Genomic DNA, 17,429 nt, shown 5'->3' with positions numbered 1-17,429 from the left:
ACCCGTGCAGTTTTACCCATAGTGTTGTCCTTCGAGTCCCCGGGACCTGTGGCGTTGTACTTTGGGTTCCAGGGAGCCGTAGTATTGTCCTTTGGGTCCCGGGGACCCAAAGGACCACGTCAAGGGTCCTTTGGGTCCCGGGGACCCTTGACATTGTCCTTCGGGTCCATAGGACCCGTGGCATTGGCCTTGCGGGTCCCAAGGACCTGTGGCATTGTCCTTCGGGTCCCGGGGACCCTTTACGTTGTCCTTCGGGTCCATAGGACCCTTGCCATTGGCCCTCGGGTCCATAGGACCCTTTACATTGTCCTTCGGGTCCATAGGACCCTTGACGTTGTCCTTTGGGTCCCGGGGACCCTTGACGTTGTCCTTCGGGTCCATAGGACCTGTGGCATTGGCCTTGCGGGTCCCAAGGACCCGTGGCATTGTCCTTCGGGTCCAGGGGACCCATGACGTTGTCCTTCGGGTTCCAGGGACCCTTGGCATTGGCCTTATGGGTCCTTGGGACCCGTGGCATTGTCCTTCGGGTCACGGGCACCCTTGACGTTGTCCTTTGGGTTCCAGGGACCCGTGGCATTGGCCTTATGGGTTCTTGGGACCCGTGGCATTGTCCTTCGGGTCCCTGGGACCCGTGGCATTGTCCTTCGGGTCCCAAGGACCCTTGACGTTGTCTTTCGGGTTCCAGGGACCCGTGGCATTGACCTTATGGGTCTTTGGGACCCGTGGCACTGTCCTTCGGGTCCCGGGGACCCTTGACGTTGTCCTTTGGGTCCTAGGGACCCGTGGCATTGTTCTTTCGTGTCACATGGACCCGTGGCGTTGTCCTTTTGGGTCACGGGGACACGTGTTGTTGTCCTTCGGGTCCCTAGGACCCGCGACATTGTCCTTCGGGTCCCAGGGACTCGTGGAATTGTCCTTCAGGTCACAGGGACCCTTGGCATTGGTGGTACACTCAATCGGACGTATTAGTTCTGCTACCCTCCCATCGTCCTGCTTTTGAGTCCCCGGGATTCTGGCCAGTGGCTTGTAGTTGTAGTAAAAACAGGAAAGGCAAAGGCGAGTGGAAAGGGAGGTTAAAAAATAAAACTAAAGGCTTGACATCAGTCTACTCATTATTTTTATTACACACACACACACACACACAATATACACTTTAGACACATTTGTCTTCTTGTTGTCGTCATTTGCACTGTGCACTTGTTGCACGTGGCTCGGCACAGCCGGGGGGAGCAGCTGCAGCATGGCCCGTCGTTTGACTCTGGAGTTGAAGCTGCATCGGATTCTCGTGAGCGGCGTTGCCGCTAGCAATGTCTCCGCTGAAGTCAAGGTACAAAAAGGAGAAAACCCACAAGAGGCCTGCGACAAACACGACGACGACAACCACCACCGTGACTGTGATGGCGGTGGGTGTGCGTCACAAGAGGACCAACACATACACGACCACAGCGGCAAAAAAGACTACTGCTACTACGACGACGACAACAAAGATGATGACCAAGGCCAAATGGACGTTGAAGTTCAAGACAAAGAAGGAGAACAAGTGAATGAAGAAGAAGAAGTAGAGGAAGAAGAAGACAAAGACAAAAAAGTATAAGTAGGAGAAGACGACGAAGAAGAAGAAGAAGAAGAAGAAGAAGAAGATGGTAGTGAAGACGAGGGGCAAGAGGAGGATGAGGAAACATTTGTGTCAAAAGATGGCAAAGTCAAATGGTCCTCGAAAACGTGTCATCCCAGTGTCCCTAGACCTCATTGCCATGCTACCAAAAAAGACAAACCCGACCAAGAAGAGGACACAACAGACGCTGCTGTTTGTGGCTGCCACAAATCTCGAGGGTCAAAGGAGATGCGCCACAGCCGGAAAGTGGAAAGAGATGGACGTCACGGACCTGCGAGCCTACCTCGGGCTGCTGCTCCTCGCGGGCGTGTACCGGTCCCGCAACGAGGCCTTGGAGAGCCTGTGGCACGAGAGCGGCAGGGCCATTTTCCGTGCCACGATGCCAATCAAGCAGTTCCACGCGTACTCTAGACTGTTGCGATTCGACGACCGTGAGTCAAGAGCTGTCCGCCAAGCCTTGGACAAACTGGCGGCCGTACGAGAGGTGTGTGACGGTGGACGAGCAGCTGGTGCCCTTTAGAGGTGTTGTATTTGTTGCTTTGTTGTTGTTTTCGGGTTTTTTTTGTACCATTGCCGTACAATTGTCTTAGTGTGTGTGTGTGTGTGTGTGTGTGTGTGTTAAATTTTTTCTTCCATCTCTTTCCATCATGTTCCATCTTCTTGTTTGGACACGCCACTTTCACACACCCGAGAGGAATCTGGTCGCCCGCGTGGTGCTGGACGTGACCTAGGGCCTGAGGGGCCTGCGTAACGTGACGTGCGACAACTTTTTCACCTCCTACGTGCTGGTCCAGCGGCTGCTGGTCCAGCGCTGCTGGTCCAGCGGCTGCCGTTGAGCGGCGCCTCACCGCGGTGGGCACGATGGGCAAAAACAAGCCTGAGCTGCCGGGGGCGTTGCTCGCCACAAAGGGCCGTGCGGTCTTCTCGTCCAAGTTTGCCTTCACGCCCGTCCCCACTCTGGTGTCCTACGTGCCCAAGAGGCACAGGAACGTGGTGCTGCTGAGCACGCTGCACACGGGGGATGCGTGCGTTGGCGCCGGCAGGCAAGCCAAACCTGACATCATCCTCCACTACAACCACACCAAGGGATGCGTGGACAACCTGGACAAGCTCGTGGACACATACAGCTGTCGCAGGAAGATGGTGCGCTGGACCCTCGCCGTGTTCCACAACATCCTCGACGTGTCCGCCTACAACGCCTTTGTGCTGTGGCGAGAGCTCAGGCCCGAGTGGATGCGCGGCAAGCTCAACAAGAGGAGGGCGTTCCTCGAGCAGTTGGGAAGGGCGTTTGTGAATCCGCTCATCGAGAGACGGCGGCGTCTGCCTCGCACGGAGGCGTCCGCCGCACTTGTCAAAGCCGTCGTCAAAGCGAGGAGGTCCTGTGGTGGTGGCGGCTGTAGTGACGGCTGTAGTGGCGGCAGCGGCGGCAGCGGCGGCAGCGGCGGCGGCACAGTCACAAGGGGCCTAGAGGAGGAAGGGGATTCTGAACCGGACACACCGAGGGTGCAAAGCAAAAGGAAGCAGTGTCAGCTCTGAAGGTCGATGAAGGTCTCTAGCAAGATAAGTAAGCTCTTTATTATTGGTCTTGTATTAAATCATAGATGTAGTTTGACGTACTACTCGTCATTAATGGAGGAAAATAGGAACAACCCCAGGTTTATCTTCAGCACTGTAGCCAGGCTGACGGAAGGTTATATGGTTATACAGATATATATATATATATATATATATATATATATATATATATATATATATACGGATATAGGTTGCCCATTGTTCATTTAGACTTACCAGCAACATTGTTATGATACAAACCTGCGTAACAATTCTTTTTAAAGACTTGTGCATGGAACACAAAATATGACACTGTTTGAAGTGTTCAGGTATGTCAAATGGACAACTCATCTAGCAGAATGTGCAACTCTACGCCTGAACAGGGACTTGAACCCCGGACCCTCAGATTAAAAGTCTGATGCTCTACCGACTGAGCTACCCAGGCTTCTGAAGCAGCTGACTGTAGAAACAACAATCTGCTGAACTACAAATTGAAGTGCAAGTAAATGAAGACCATTAAGCTTGTTGCCATGATCACGGTCTTCTGGACAGCAGGAGAGTAGACCATAATTTGCACAATGCCTGAGAACACCAAATGTTATTGCACAAACTGGTTGAAAATTGGCTAAATTGGCCAAAACGGTTAAAAAGCTCAAAGTCACAACTCATCATGGCCACTAGCAGATTGTGAAAATCCTGCAAACCTGCATGACATAACTGGCACCACTATGCCAGTTGTTCTTGAATTGCAGCTCAAATTTCTAGAACTGCAGCTTAACTTTCTAGAACTGCAGCTTAACATTCTAGAATTTAAAGCTAACATTGTAGAATGGCAGCTTAACATTCAACGTAACATTTTAGAACTGTAATTAACAGTTTAGGGCTGCAACTCTTAAAATTCTACAACTTCAACCTATTGTTCCAGAACTGCAACTTAACATTCCAGAACTGCAGGTTAACATTCTTGAACTTTGACCTAACATTCTAGATTAACAGCTTAACATTCTAGAAATTAAACATAACATTCTAGAACTACAACACAACATTGTAGTAACATTTTGGGACCGCAGCTTACAAATATTCTAAAACTTCAACCTATTGTTCTTGAATTGGAACTTTACATTGTATAATGGCAGCTTAACGTTCTAGAACCACAACATAACATTGTTGAACTGTAAGTAACATTTTAGGACCATGACTCTTAAAATTCTAAAACTACAACCTATTGTTCTACAACTGCAACTTAACATTCCAGAACTGCAGCTTAACATTCTTGAACTTAAATCTAACATTCTAGAACTGAATATTAACATTCTAGAACTCAAACCTAACATTCTAGAACTGCAACTTACCATTCTAGAACTAAGATGTAACCTTTTAGAACTGTAAGTAACATTTTGGGACCGCAACTTACAAATATTCTAAAACTTCAACCTATTGGTCTTGAATTGCAACTTTACATTGTATAATGGCAGCTTAACGTTCTAGAACTACAACATAACATTGTTGAACTGTAAGTAACATTTTAGGACCATGACTCTTAAAATTCTAGAACTACAACCTATTGTTCTACAACTGCAACTTAACATTCCAGAACTGCAGCTTACCATTCTAAAACTACAATGTAACATTTTAGGACTATGAGCAACCTTTTGGGAATGCAACTTATACAAATTCTAAAACTTCAACCTATTGTTCTGGAATTGCAACTCAAATTTCTAGAATGAAAGCTTAACTTTCTAGAACTGCATCTTTACATTCTAGAACTTCAACCTAACATTCTAGAACTGCAGCTTAACATTCTAGAATTTAAAGCTAACATTGTAGAATGGCAGCTTAACATTCTAGAACTGTAACATTTCAGAACTTTTGAGTGAAATATTTGGACCGCAACTCAAAACTTGAGAAGTGCCTGGCTAGCTCAGTTGGTAGCGCATGATACTCTTAATCTCAAGGTCGTGGATTCGAGCCCCACGTTGGGTGATGTTGTTTTAGAGAGTGTGCGTGCGAATGCCTGAGTTCTGCACAGTATCAGGTTTCTGTATTGGGGCAGATCGAATGTCAATCGCAAGATTAGCACTTCCATCCCAGTGTAAAAATCCCTGAAATTTACCAGACTAAAATGTGCCTGCATTCTACGATCGTGGCCTGTGCTGACCTCCTGTTCCTCAGATCAAACTAAAGTCTGGTGACGATGCATGTTCAAATTCTAAAATTTCAGTTCTATTGTTCTAGAACTGCAATTTAACATTCCAGAACTGCAGCTTAAAAGAAAGTTGACATTAATCAAAAAGAAAGTGCATGTGTATGTGCATTAATCAAAAAGAAAGTGCATGTGTATATTCATTAGTAAGTAGACCTTGTGGCCCAACGGCAGACTGTCAGTAGAAACAAACCTTTTTTGTTGTAAGAAAACTTGTTTAATTTGTTATTAATCTATTTTGTAATTTTACATATGTTTAAAAATATCAGAATTCATATTGATATTGCAGTATTCATAATCAATATTGCAATATCACATTTTGTCAAGATCGTGCAGCCCTAGTGTGTGTGTGTGTGTGTGTGTGTGTGTGTGTGTGTGTGTGTGTCATCTGGTGGGTGTTGATGGACTGCGGATCACGGAGCAGACACGAAGCGGAGTGGATCTGCCGCTGGTGGAAGTCAGGGGAAAGGCCTCCTGTGTGGCGTGAGCATGGCATTTTATTGGTCTTTGCACACCAGAAACTTTTCTGACGTGGCGATGTTGTTGTTAATCTTGTCTGTACACATGGGACTGAAATGCTTAGGAATCCCCATCAGTCATTCAGAACTGCCCAAGGTACTTGTGAAATAGGCTCTTTTTTGTCTGATTGATGGTACCAACTGTAATGGAGTCTGTCAGGCCTCAGCAGAGAACCCCTCTGCTGTAAAAACAGAACATATTTTACAGCTGTGATTTGGACTTGAAATCCAAAATAAATAAATAAATAATAATAAATAAATAAGAATTCAGTGATGTATACTGAAGACGTTAAAATCAGGCAGTCAGAGCCCAAAGTGCCTTGGCCGGTAAGGTTCATGTTTATTTCACCTCTGACCTCAGTCAGCATCACATGCACCTAAAACCCCACCCGACAGTGATGTCACAGGGTCCTGGTGTACACCTGGGCCACGTTCAGCCCCAACAAAAACAAGCATTATAAAATGGGTCCAATCCATTTCCCTTTATTGCCCATCAACAGGCCACAACTGGGCAAAATTAAATAATGCTTGTTAGGCACTATAGCAACAACAACAAAAAAAAAATATATATACACTCTTTCTAGTGCTGATGACATAAATATTGACTGATAATTAAGGCACTGAATTTGGACCCAGGATCTCTTGTTTACAAGACAGGTGTTTTAACCACTAAGCTACAGTGCCTCCTACAGGTTTATGTGTCATGCAAGATTACAATGAGCTAGTGACCAGGGTTCCAACCATCCATCCATCTTTGTCAAGCAGCTCCAGCAGGGGACCCCGAACTTCCCTTTTCTGAGCAACTGGGGGATCCTTAGGCGTTCCCAGGCCAGGTTAGAGATATATTCCCTCCACCTAGTCTTGGGTCCTCCCCGAGACCTACTCCCAGCTGGACGTGCCTGGACCACCTCCCTAGGGAGGTCCCCAGGAGGCATCTAGACCTGGTCACCACTTTCTCATTTTTGTATTGCAGCACATCCAGCTGATAGAGCTTCTCAATGATCTGGAAGAGCTCCATGTTGGAAGGAACAGTGGACGTCAGAAGGCACTGTTGTGGCCGTAGCTCTTGCTCCACGATTCGTGCTGGGCCCTGAAGCGTCCTCCCCAGTCTGGTTCAAATGGTGACTGGTCCACCTGGTGGACCGAGCTTCACTGGCTCCACTTTAATGTTTGTGTTTCTTGTTCTTTTAACAAGTATAATATTACTGAAATGTAATTAGTAAAGAGTTATATTACTGTGTTAAAGCAAAAAGGAATACATTACTTTATGTGCGTTACTTTTGTAACACGTTACTCCCAATACTGCCAATCAGTACACTGCATGTTTAGCTTATTCAAGGCAAAAGAGAAATTGAGAATTAACATTACACCTGCTAATGGAGGTGCTGTGGCTTAGTTGGTTAAAGTGCCTGTCTAGTAAACAGGAGATCCTGGGTTCAAATCCCAGCAGCACCTTGTTGTTGCAGAGATTACCTCTGTTTGCATCCCATCATCATGTCGACCCAATCCCCCTGCTACACATTAAACAGATCACTTTGCATTCAGTCTCGTATTCACCATAAAAATTTGTTATCACTGAAATTTGAACTTGTGTTGCTGCAGTCAGAGTATACAGTGCTCATCCTGAATGGGCCAGTATAGTGCATCAGAATTGCTTGTTGATTGGTCTGTTAGCTTTGAAACCCCCCTTTCCCCACAGCTACTAATTGTCAGATATGGGTGGGGGAGTAGGCACTGCGTCCAACCCTTTCTGTGTAAAAAAAAACAACTAAAGAAGTCTCTTGGATGAGAGACAAAACTTCTGCAGAGAACCTTTTACCAAGTCCAGTTGCCCTTGGCCTAGTTGTGATCTTTAGGGGTAATAGCATGGATCAGGAACCAAAACGGACACTGTGGGCATTGTACGGCAATATTTGACACGTTTAGACCATGAAGACAGTTATCAGTTTATTTCCCATCTGGCAGGTATACTTGTGGACTTAGTTGGACATTTTGAAGATAATTGCACAATGTTGACCCAATTGTCAGGTCTATTTCCCATTTGGCAGGGACATTTCTTGATTCAGGTGGACATTGTGGACAGAAACATTGGTGGATCTTGATTCCCACCATGGGATTTAGCCTGTATTGCACATTGGGGTACAAGGTCAATAAGATGCCATTAACATCTCGCGCAATGTATTGCCATTGTCAAGCAAATTGCCACCCTAGTGACTTTCTTCCATGTCTCCATGAACGCCCATATGTTTGGGCTGACAATTACAAGAGCAGCCGGAAACCCTAGTCGACCCAGTCCAAACCATTGCGGTAAGCCTCACTGGGTGTCCAAACTAAAATGATACGAGGCTACTTGGTAGACTCCTTACTGATGTTTATATCTGTACTCACAATGCCCTGTTTTAAAAAAAAAAACAGAAAATCACAAGTGTTACATGTGAATAATCAATGTGTGAGTAATCAGGAAGCTCACATAAAAGATAGTTGCAAGGTCTACCAAATGTTTAACTTTCCAACCCGTGAGCGGTTGGAACCTTGGTTGCCACCTTCCATCAAAATGTCAGTCACAGACCTGGGCAGCTATCCCAGAGCAGAGTGGCGCAGCGGAAGCGTGCTGGGCCCATAACCCAGAGGTCGATGGATCGAAACCATCCTCTGCTAATTGCTATGCTTTGTATCTATTTCCTGTCTGTTGATGTTTAACAAAGCATCAGTTTCTGAAATGAAGTGGTTCCACCTAATACTGGAGCATAAAACAATAAATATACTACAGTACAAATGAATAGCTTTTGCAGCTCTTTTAAAAGAGTCTACCATAATACCTGCTTGGAATCAAAGCCATATCAACTGCTTGGAAGGCAGCTATGCTCACCACTATACCACCATTGCTGGACAATATAACGTTCACTGCAAATCTTGCAACACATCTGGTCATTGAGACTGAAAATAAATGCTCAGAGATGCAACAGTGGCTTCCAGTACCTATGAGGTATTACAATATTGTCCATGAAGGTACATCTGCCATAGAAGGATGTGTGACCACCATTAAAGGATGGCTTTCTTTGTCGGCAGGATTCAAACTTGCGAGCGGAGTTCCCAATGGATTTCAAGTCCATTGCCTTAACCACTCGGCCATGGCAACCTAAAAAGCAGAGAAATACCGATTTCCACTAATAGTGATATCCTATTCAAGGCAAGGCAAGGAAGCTTTATTTGTATTGCACCTTTCAGCCATAGGGCAATTTAAAGTGCTTTACACAAAAAGAGTTAAAAAATAGTTAAAAAATAAAAATAGATAAAACACAAGAATAAACAGTTAAAAAATAAAATCAGATAAAACACAAGAATAAAAGTTACAGTGCAGTATACAAAATCAAACATTAAAGAAATTAACAACCATTTAAAGAAAGGCCACATCAAAAAGAAAGGTCTTCAGCCTTCAGCGTTCTGAATCAGCTGCAGCTGTCTGATTGATTTTTTAGGGAGACCTGTAAGACCCCGTTACAGTAGTCAAGTCTACTGAAGATGAAAGCATGGACCAGTTTTTCCAAATCCTGTTGACACATAAGTCCTTTAACCCTTGATATATTCTTAAGGTGATAGTAGGCTGACTTTGTAATTGTCTTAATGTGGCTGTTAAAATTCAGGTCTGAGTCCATGACTACACCAAGATTTCTGGCTTTGTCTGTTGTTTTTAATATTGTTGTTTGAAGCTGAGCGCAGACTTTTAATCGTTCCTCTTTTTTTCCAAAAACAACCACCTCAGTTTTTCCTTCATTTAATTTCAGAAAGTTCTGGCACATCCAGTCGTTAATTTGTTTGATGCACTCAGTCAGTTTATGTATTGGACTATAGTCTCCTGGCGATAAGGTTATGCAAATTTGTGTGTTGTCCGTATAACTATGGTAACTTATTTTGTTGTTTTCCATAATCTGAGCATGTTAAGAACCAGTATTAATGCAAAGAAAGGACTGGAGCATTTGGAACTCTGGAACTCTGTCTGGCTTATTTATGTAGCATGGAAGCTACCGTTAGCTAACTAGCCAATAGTTAAAATCACAATCGGACTGAAAATTGTTCTACGTCCTATAATGTTACAGACCGACGCGATACCAAACGCAAAAGGGTCTTATATACACAGTATATGTATTTATAAATATGTAAAATTAAGTTTTTTCTTTTCATTTATTTATTTCAACCCAGCCACGCAGTAAGGCAAGAGCCTCACAGGAGCAGGCAAAGAGCCGCATGCGGCTCACGAGCCGCAGGTTCGCCACCCCTGCACTAGAAGATCACGGCCACTTGGTAGCAGTAGGGCCTTGTTGTTGTGAAAGCATAGTGGGAACTCTGAAATATCAACTGTTGACAGTATGAGCTAGCCAGGAGTCAAACCTAGAATCTTCTGAGCCGTAATCAGACACGTTATCCATTGCGCCACTAGCCTTACGTTCAGCATTAGCAATAGCTACGTTCTCACACCATTGTATGCAAACAGGGTTGATCTTTGTTGGCAAGTGTATAGAAGGCCAGTTAACTGTTTGTTACAGTCCAACATTTGGGGACACTTGCAGGACTTTTAGGCTAAGCTGTCCAGTTTCTATCAATGTAAAGTAAAGCAGAAGATGTAGTAATTCAAAGAAACAACAGAAAAGTAGCTTCTCACAGGTGCCGTGACCCAGATTCCTACCGAGGTTGCTGCAGCCACCGCAACGCAGAGTACCAAGCACTATAAGATCACGACCATTTGGTATTAAAATCACCGCGTTGTTATGATAGCATAGTCGGAAATCAGATCCAAAATGATGCTGCTATTTTCTAGGTTCCCCTAATTGAAGAGTAACAACTGACAATTCCAGGGACAGTTTGTGTAGTACTGCTGATTCTAAAAAAACAAAAACAGTGAAAGCTTGATGATAGCTGTGTTTCAGTTAAATTGAAGGATTTAGAGCTGTTTTAGCACATGTTGAAAAGATATTTACGCATCATTTGGCTTTTTACTGTGTATTTGATTTACTGTGATAGACAGTTTTTACAGGAGTAAACTTGGAAATGATGATCAAGTAATTTAATAGCTAAAGAACAGAACAAACTATCCAGGAGTCAACCCTAACATCTTCTGATCTGTAGTCAGACGCATTACCCATTGCCCCACTAGTCCTACGTTCACAGAGCATTGGGAGTACCTTTCTATGCAAACAGTGGTGATCTTTGTTGCCAAGTGTACAGAAAGCCAGTCAAATCTTTGTTGTAGTCCAACATGTGGGGCCTCCTGCAGGACCTTTATCCTAAGCTGTCCAGTTTCCATCAATGTAAAATGAAGCAGAGGATGGAACAATTTGGAGGCATAACAGAGAACTGGCTTTACAAAGCTGCCGTGACCCGGATTCGAACCAGGGTTGCTGCATCCACAACGCAGAGTACTAACCGGTCCTTGCTGCCACACCTGCCAGTCATCACCCGCTCCCGCCGTTCACACCTGCATCTATGTTATTGTGAAAGCATAGTGGGAACTCTGAATATCAACTCTACTGATATTTTCCCGCTTTGCCTGATTGTTGACTTACAAATGAAAAATTTATGGATGGTTTATCTAGCACTGCTGATTCTGTCCTTCAGGGACAATTTTTTTTCAAGAAAAGATGATTAGCAAGCAAAAACAGAAAAACAACAGCAAGAGCTTGATTATTGCTGTAGTTGACTGACACTTAGAGGCTTAGATGAATTTACACACATGTTGAAACGATAATTACTGTCAAGTGAGTTGAGATCAAACGCATGAGGAGGTGAAATCATGGGATTGTCTGGGACTTTCCGGTGAGGCATTGTAGCTGCTGCTGGGGCTGTAAGGTACTTTCCGAGCTAGAAAGTGTGATGAGTGAGAAGACGGCTGAAGCAAAAAGTATTACCCAACATAATGGTTGAATACACAAATGATATGTATTATCCCGAATAATGTTTGATTGCACAGATGATATTATCATTTACAATTAATGTGCATTTTAAAGGGTTAATGATTGCATGATTGATGTATACACAAATGACATGTATTACCATTTAGAAATAATGTGTGATTTCATGATTGATAAGTATCACTGTTTACGGCAAAAAGGAGTCGGAAATAATGTCGGATCAATATGTAATTGCTACAAACTATGTAATTACTAAGGACAAAGCCTAGAAGCTTCCACAGAATCTGCGTAACCACGGGTCCGATAGAGCTGAGTAAAAGAGGGAGCCTGGGGGAAAAGCAAGCCAGAACAGGTCCGGGCCAGTTGAGGCTTGTTGAGACTTGTCTGAACATCAGAGATTGAATGTAACCAAATTTGGGCTTGTTGAAGACTTGTTTAGAGAAAAGAGTTGGGTGCAACCAAATGACTCATAGGAAAGAACCAATGAGGTCTCAGTGTCAAAACAGTATAAAGACAGAACAAGCAAGAATAGGGGCTCATTCCTCGGCAGCTCTCGGAGGGCGGGTGAACTGGACCTTAAGATCTTCTTCAGACCCCGCAGGCCTCATCTTAGAACAAGAGTTGGGATTTGGACATCGGAACAGCAAAAGAAAACTTCAGAAAACTTCTTCATCGGAAATGCGAGACAAAAGCCACAGAGGATAGCCACATAGCCAACCCGGCTGAAGAAGTAATTCGGACTCTGACTGTTTTCTCCGGTTCAACTGCCTCGATGGCTGTGGATTTATAAGACATTTTGAAGACTTTGTACAAGGTTTCGGGATTCTAACGGATTGCACAGCCAACGGCAGAAGAAAAGGGCGCGGTCCCCCCGGCCAGGGTGACACGCTCCTACCCCAGCTCTACAGAAAAGAAGATTGCTAAATTCATCCATGCGCAACTATCGCCTTCAGGTTTTGCCTTTTAAACCATTATCATCAATTATTAAGAATTGACCAGTATAGCTGATAGGGTATAAAAGTTAATCATGTTAAGGGTTTTTTGGATTTTTAATCATTTTTAAAGAGTTTTACTAAATCAGGTATGGGTTTTTGAATTTTATTCATTGATCAACTTTTATTAATTTTATTCATAATCATAAAGTTGTATGCATGCCCTTGCTCTATTCTGCAATAAATATATATAAATACTGCATTTAAAGTACAAGTAGTGGACACTGAATTATTTCACTTTTAAGGTTGTAATCAATGGGTGTAGTGAGTTTAAACATCTTTTGAAGGTTCTTATAGGTTGCTCTAGCCACTGAAATTAACATACCCTTAAGGCCTATTTCCTGGCCCCTAAACAATATCCTAGCAACTTACCAAGTGCCCTGATCAATGAGAGAGAGCTGTCGTGAACGGGCGCGGCTGAGGTGGTATCTGGCTCAGGGCTATTCAGTCAGGTGCTGTTTCAGAGCAAGCAGGGTAGACGCCCTGTGAAGACAGTAGAAGCTAGGGCAGTCTCTTCGTCACCAGCTTAAACAGTCCTCTTCATACCTAATAGGGTAATACCCAGGCTTAGGAGGATCGGACCCTTTAAACGGAGAGCTGGTCCAGTACCCCCTTAACCGGGGATTACCGGGATCTAACATTACTCATCATTTGGCTCTTTATACATGTACATTTCTTTGTAGAGTTTGTCCTGGGGGGTAAAGTTGGAAATGACGGACAAGATTTAGGTCGCTAAAGAGCACTACGAGCTAGCCAGAATCAGACCTGGAATCTTCTGATCTGTAATCAGACACATCCATTGCGTCAAAGCTGGTGAACACTAGTCTGTAAGGGGGGGAGAAGAGGAAAAAGGGGGGAAGAGGGAGGAAATGAGAGAAAAGATGAGATGCTAAATTACACACAAAGAAAAATTACATCTACAAAAATAAAACTTGACTGATGTGACTCCCTGATGGTCTAGTGGCTAGGATTTGGAGCTCTCACTGCCGCGGCCCCGGTTCAGTTCCCGGTCAGGACTTGACAGATACAGGTGCAACATTTCAAAGAGCATGTTCCTAGACTTGTTTTTGGTTGATTTAGATTTGTCAAATTCTTCCTCATTAGTTTAACGCTAGAACCAACACTGTTAAAGAGTTCCATTCCCTTTAAATCAACCCCCGACAGCGGATGTATCCTGTTGATCATTGATCATAAACACTTCATCTGCCTCCATTTCAATAACAATTCTTTTCATTTTTCAAACAATAACTAAACCCCTAACCAACATTTTTTCCAAAAAAAACATAGTCTGGATGTCAAGTAAGTAATGTTATTTTGGATTCAGGTCCAAATTTTAACATTTTAGTGCAATGCAAAGGGTGCATAACAGATTGCTTTCTACTTACCTGGAGCGATGCAAAGCAGGGGGGCCAACTAGTCAAGGAACAGCAAGAGACTTGGTATTTAAGAATACAAAACTGACTATGTGACAGATGTGTATCTGTCATGTCCTGCCTTCTGAAGCTCTAGCCAGGCGCCATTCCTCGCCTAAAACACATGAGTCATTCCAGTAAGTGAAGAGGAAACTCACATGTACAAAGATAAATTTGGAAAATATGACTCCCTGATGGTCTAGTGGCTAGGATTCGGCGCTCTCACCGCTGCGGCCCGGGTTCGTTCCCGGTCAGGGAGGCCGTCATGGGGGACTTGATACACTCTAAAGCAAATTTGACATTTACATACATTTTCATGTTAACTTTACAGAATTGTTCTGTGTTTGTTTTTTTTAAATACAGAAAAACCACCAATAAATTACAAAAATAAACTGTGAAATTAAGGGACAATAGCACATGTGAAATCAGAATCAGAATCAGAAATCACACTGTGGGAGTGGAACATGGATGTGTAGAGATGGGCTTTAAACAATGCACCTTTTGACATTTTGAAATGTCACAGTAGGAAAACCAAGGTAAAATAAAAATGAATTATGGCACAACTCAATTTAGATTTTTACAGTAGACATAAGGCATTACAAAGTCAAGAAACTAGGTGCTGATAGTGAAGGGCAAATGAAGCTTTGGTGAAGCACTGAACCACTCAGAGGAATTGGTTTGAAAATGGGTTTATTACTAGAAGCTTCAGTAACAGCGACCCTCGCTGGTGAAGGGCCAAGGCTGCATCCAAATGATCCCGACAGATAGTGGACAGGAGGCTTTAGACTAGTGACACTCACGTGTACTAACAATGGGATAGCATTCTTTTTAAAATAAAGATTGTGTAATGTATAATTGGGTATTAGGTAAAGAGTGCTTGGGGAAAACAGAGGATGTGCTTGTGTAACTATGGCCGGGGGTATGTGGGACAGGACCACTCATCGATTTTTATTAAGGACATTATTTTTTCCACATGTTTGTGCATATGCACCAACAAGAGTTGGGTATTTGGCCTTCTTGGAGACCTTGAATAGAGTCCTCTATGGGCTCCAGTAGGGGACTCCATAGTTCTGCTGGGGACTTCAACGCACACGTGGGCAATGATGGAGATACTTGGAGAGGCGTGATTGGAGGAACGGCCTCCCTGATCGACCTGAGTGGTTGTCTGTTGTTAGACTTCTGTGCTAGTCATGGATTGTCTATAACAAACACCATGTTTCAAACACAGGGTGCTCATAAGTGATGTGGTACCAGAGCACCCTAGCCGAAGAGCAATGATTGATTTTATAATTTGTTGTGATCTGAGGCCGTATGTTTTGACACTCAGTGAAGAGAGGGCGGAGCGGTCAACTGATCACCATCTGGTGGTGATTAGGTCGGGTGTGGGGGAGGACTCTGGACATACCTGGTAAGCCCAACAGGTAGTACAGGTAAATTGGGAACATCTGGAGGAGGCCCCTGTCCAACAGACTCGCTGACTGAAAGTTCAATGGGTTTTCAGCTCACAGGCGTTAGGGGGAGCGAGACGACCACGATTCAACTCATTCCAATACTCCGAAGCTGTTCTGTTGGGTAAATTAAGCTAAAAATAAATGCATAGTTGTATAAGTTCTAATGTTTTTCTTCCCAGTGTGACTCCCAGGACATATGAGAAGTGTTTTAGAGGAGACGGCTCAGCTCGTACTGCTCTGTGTGGATATCATACATATCTGGAAGATTCATGTCCCTTTAAGTCCTACACCGTTTTTTTAACATTCCAGTGACCTCAGTGCAGCACAAATATTCTAATAACCCAGTTTTGTTCTGAAAAGAATGATGTTGATATCTGACTGTAGAAACCCGGTTGATGTTTTACAGCTTTTATAGAAAATAGAAGCTGACGACATGAGCTATGAAAATGACCTTAGGTCTCAGAGGGTTTAAATAATAGGAATTTGCTGAGCACACAGTTACTGGAGTTAGAGAAAATGACGTCCCAAACGACGCATACTTGTGTGTACTGCTCTTGTGCAAAGACATCCATCTTTTTTTTATTAGATTAGATTCAACTTTTATTGTCATTGTGCAGAGTACAAGTACAAAGACAAGGAAATGCAGTTTGTGTCTAACCAGAAAAATGCAATGTGATATACAAGTACAGACAGGTGGTGCATAGGCAGGACAAGAAATATTTGCCGTGTTATTTTATTTTTTTTACTGTTTAATAGCATTTTTTTCCAGAACAAATTTCAGTCCATTGTGAGTTGGCCCGGCTGTTGGCTAGTTAGCTAACGGTAGCTTCCATGCTACATGAATAAGACAGACAGAGGTGTCTCTCATCTGGTGATAGAACCCTTTTCCCCCCCGTCCGTTTGCTCAGAGCTCCACAGACTCAGTCCACAGGAAATTAGTTTGAGAAGTTGTCATCACTGAGTTATGGTTGTGATGGAAATGAAACCGAGTAAAAAAAAGTACACAAGTAATGTTGCACTGCACGCTTGCAGCTGTCATTCTGTTCATGAAATATCAATCTACACATTTTGAATATTTTTCTGTGACTTTACATTCAGAATACCGGTGTGTGAATATTTCCTACTAGTGCAAATTAAAAAAATCAGATTTTTTTTTCCAAGCTCTCGGTGTTTTTTTTCATTGTGTGACATCAAATTAAAATCTTATTTTTACAAGTGCAAATTTAAAAATTTATTTCGATTTTTTGTTCTGCAAGCTCTCACCTTTTCCCCTTATTTCCCTTCATATGATCAGAGCCAGCAGCACTGAGGAAGAGCAGCCTCTCCTACGGCGAGTGGTGGCAACCCACGGGAAACTTTGGTTTCCCAGTCATTCCATAGTACAGGTGAGAAAGTGGTGGATAAACGAGGACTGTGGGTCGCGTTGTTGTACGTGAGTGGAAATACATCACCATGCTACGCATATCCACACGCCATCACCCAGACATGCCAATCACTGGAACGAGACAAAAAAACTGTCCACGTCTCCTCCCTACAGTGGTTAACAAGCCTTTAGATCAAATACAAATAGGGCAACAAATCACTGAATCAATCAGATTCCACATCACCTTCAACGCCCCGTATCCACTCGTAGAGAAACCTGGCTTCAAGTATTTGCTGTATGTACTCAACCCTCGTTACAACACGCCATCCCGTCCCCGGACTTCAGTGTACCGTTCCACCCCTTTAATACATGTCAATCAAGCTGAGCCTGTAAGGCCATACAGTCTGATTAGTCA

General features: G+C 43.6%; 1 long non-coding RNA gene and 3 other non-coding genes across 4 annotated transcripts; 2 read left to right on the top strand and 2 right to left on the bottom strand.

Annotated features, from left to right (window-relative positions):
• Positions 1–3,541: 3,541 nt before the first annotated feature.
• trnak-uuu (transfer RNA lysine (anticodon UUU)) lies at positions 3,542–3,614 on the bottom strand. The gene has a single exon. It is a non-coding gene; the product is annotated as a tRNA-Lys (tRNA).
• Positions 3,615–7,271: 3,657 nt separating this feature from the next.
• Positions 7,272–7,345, top strand: trnat-agu (transfer RNA threonine (anticodon AGU)). The gene has a single exon. It is a non-coding gene; the product is annotated as a tRNA-Thr (tRNA).
• Positions 7,346–7,625: 280 nt separating this feature from the next.
• LOC116675333 (uncharacterized) lies at positions 7,626–16,370 on the bottom strand. The gene is made up of 3 exons (XR_004328383.1): positions 16,310–16,370; positions 10,533–10,542; positions 7,626–7,636 (listed from the first exon to the last, which is right to left on the bottom strand). It is a non-coding gene; the product is annotated as an uncharacterized LOC116675333 (long non-coding RNA).
• trnam-cau (transfer RNA methionine (anticodon CAU)) lies at positions 8,477–8,548 on the top strand. The gene has a single exon. It is a non-coding gene; the product is annotated as a tRNA-Met (tRNA).
• Positions 16,371–17,429: the final 1,059 nt, after the last annotated feature.

The sequence above is a fragment of the Etheostoma spectabile genome, unplaced genomic scaffold, assembly GCF_008692095.1.
Source record: "Etheostoma spectabile isolate EspeVRDwgs_2016 unplaced genomic scaffold, UIUC_Espe_1.0 scaffold00001814, whole genome shotgun sequence".
NCBI classification, from domain to species: domain Eukaryota; kingdom Metazoa; phylum Chordata; class Actinopteri; order Perciformes; family Percidae; genus Etheostoma; species Etheostoma spectabile.
The sequence above is the reverse complement of the archived record's forward strand: the minus strand, read 5'-3'. Positions and strand labels throughout refer to the sequence as shown.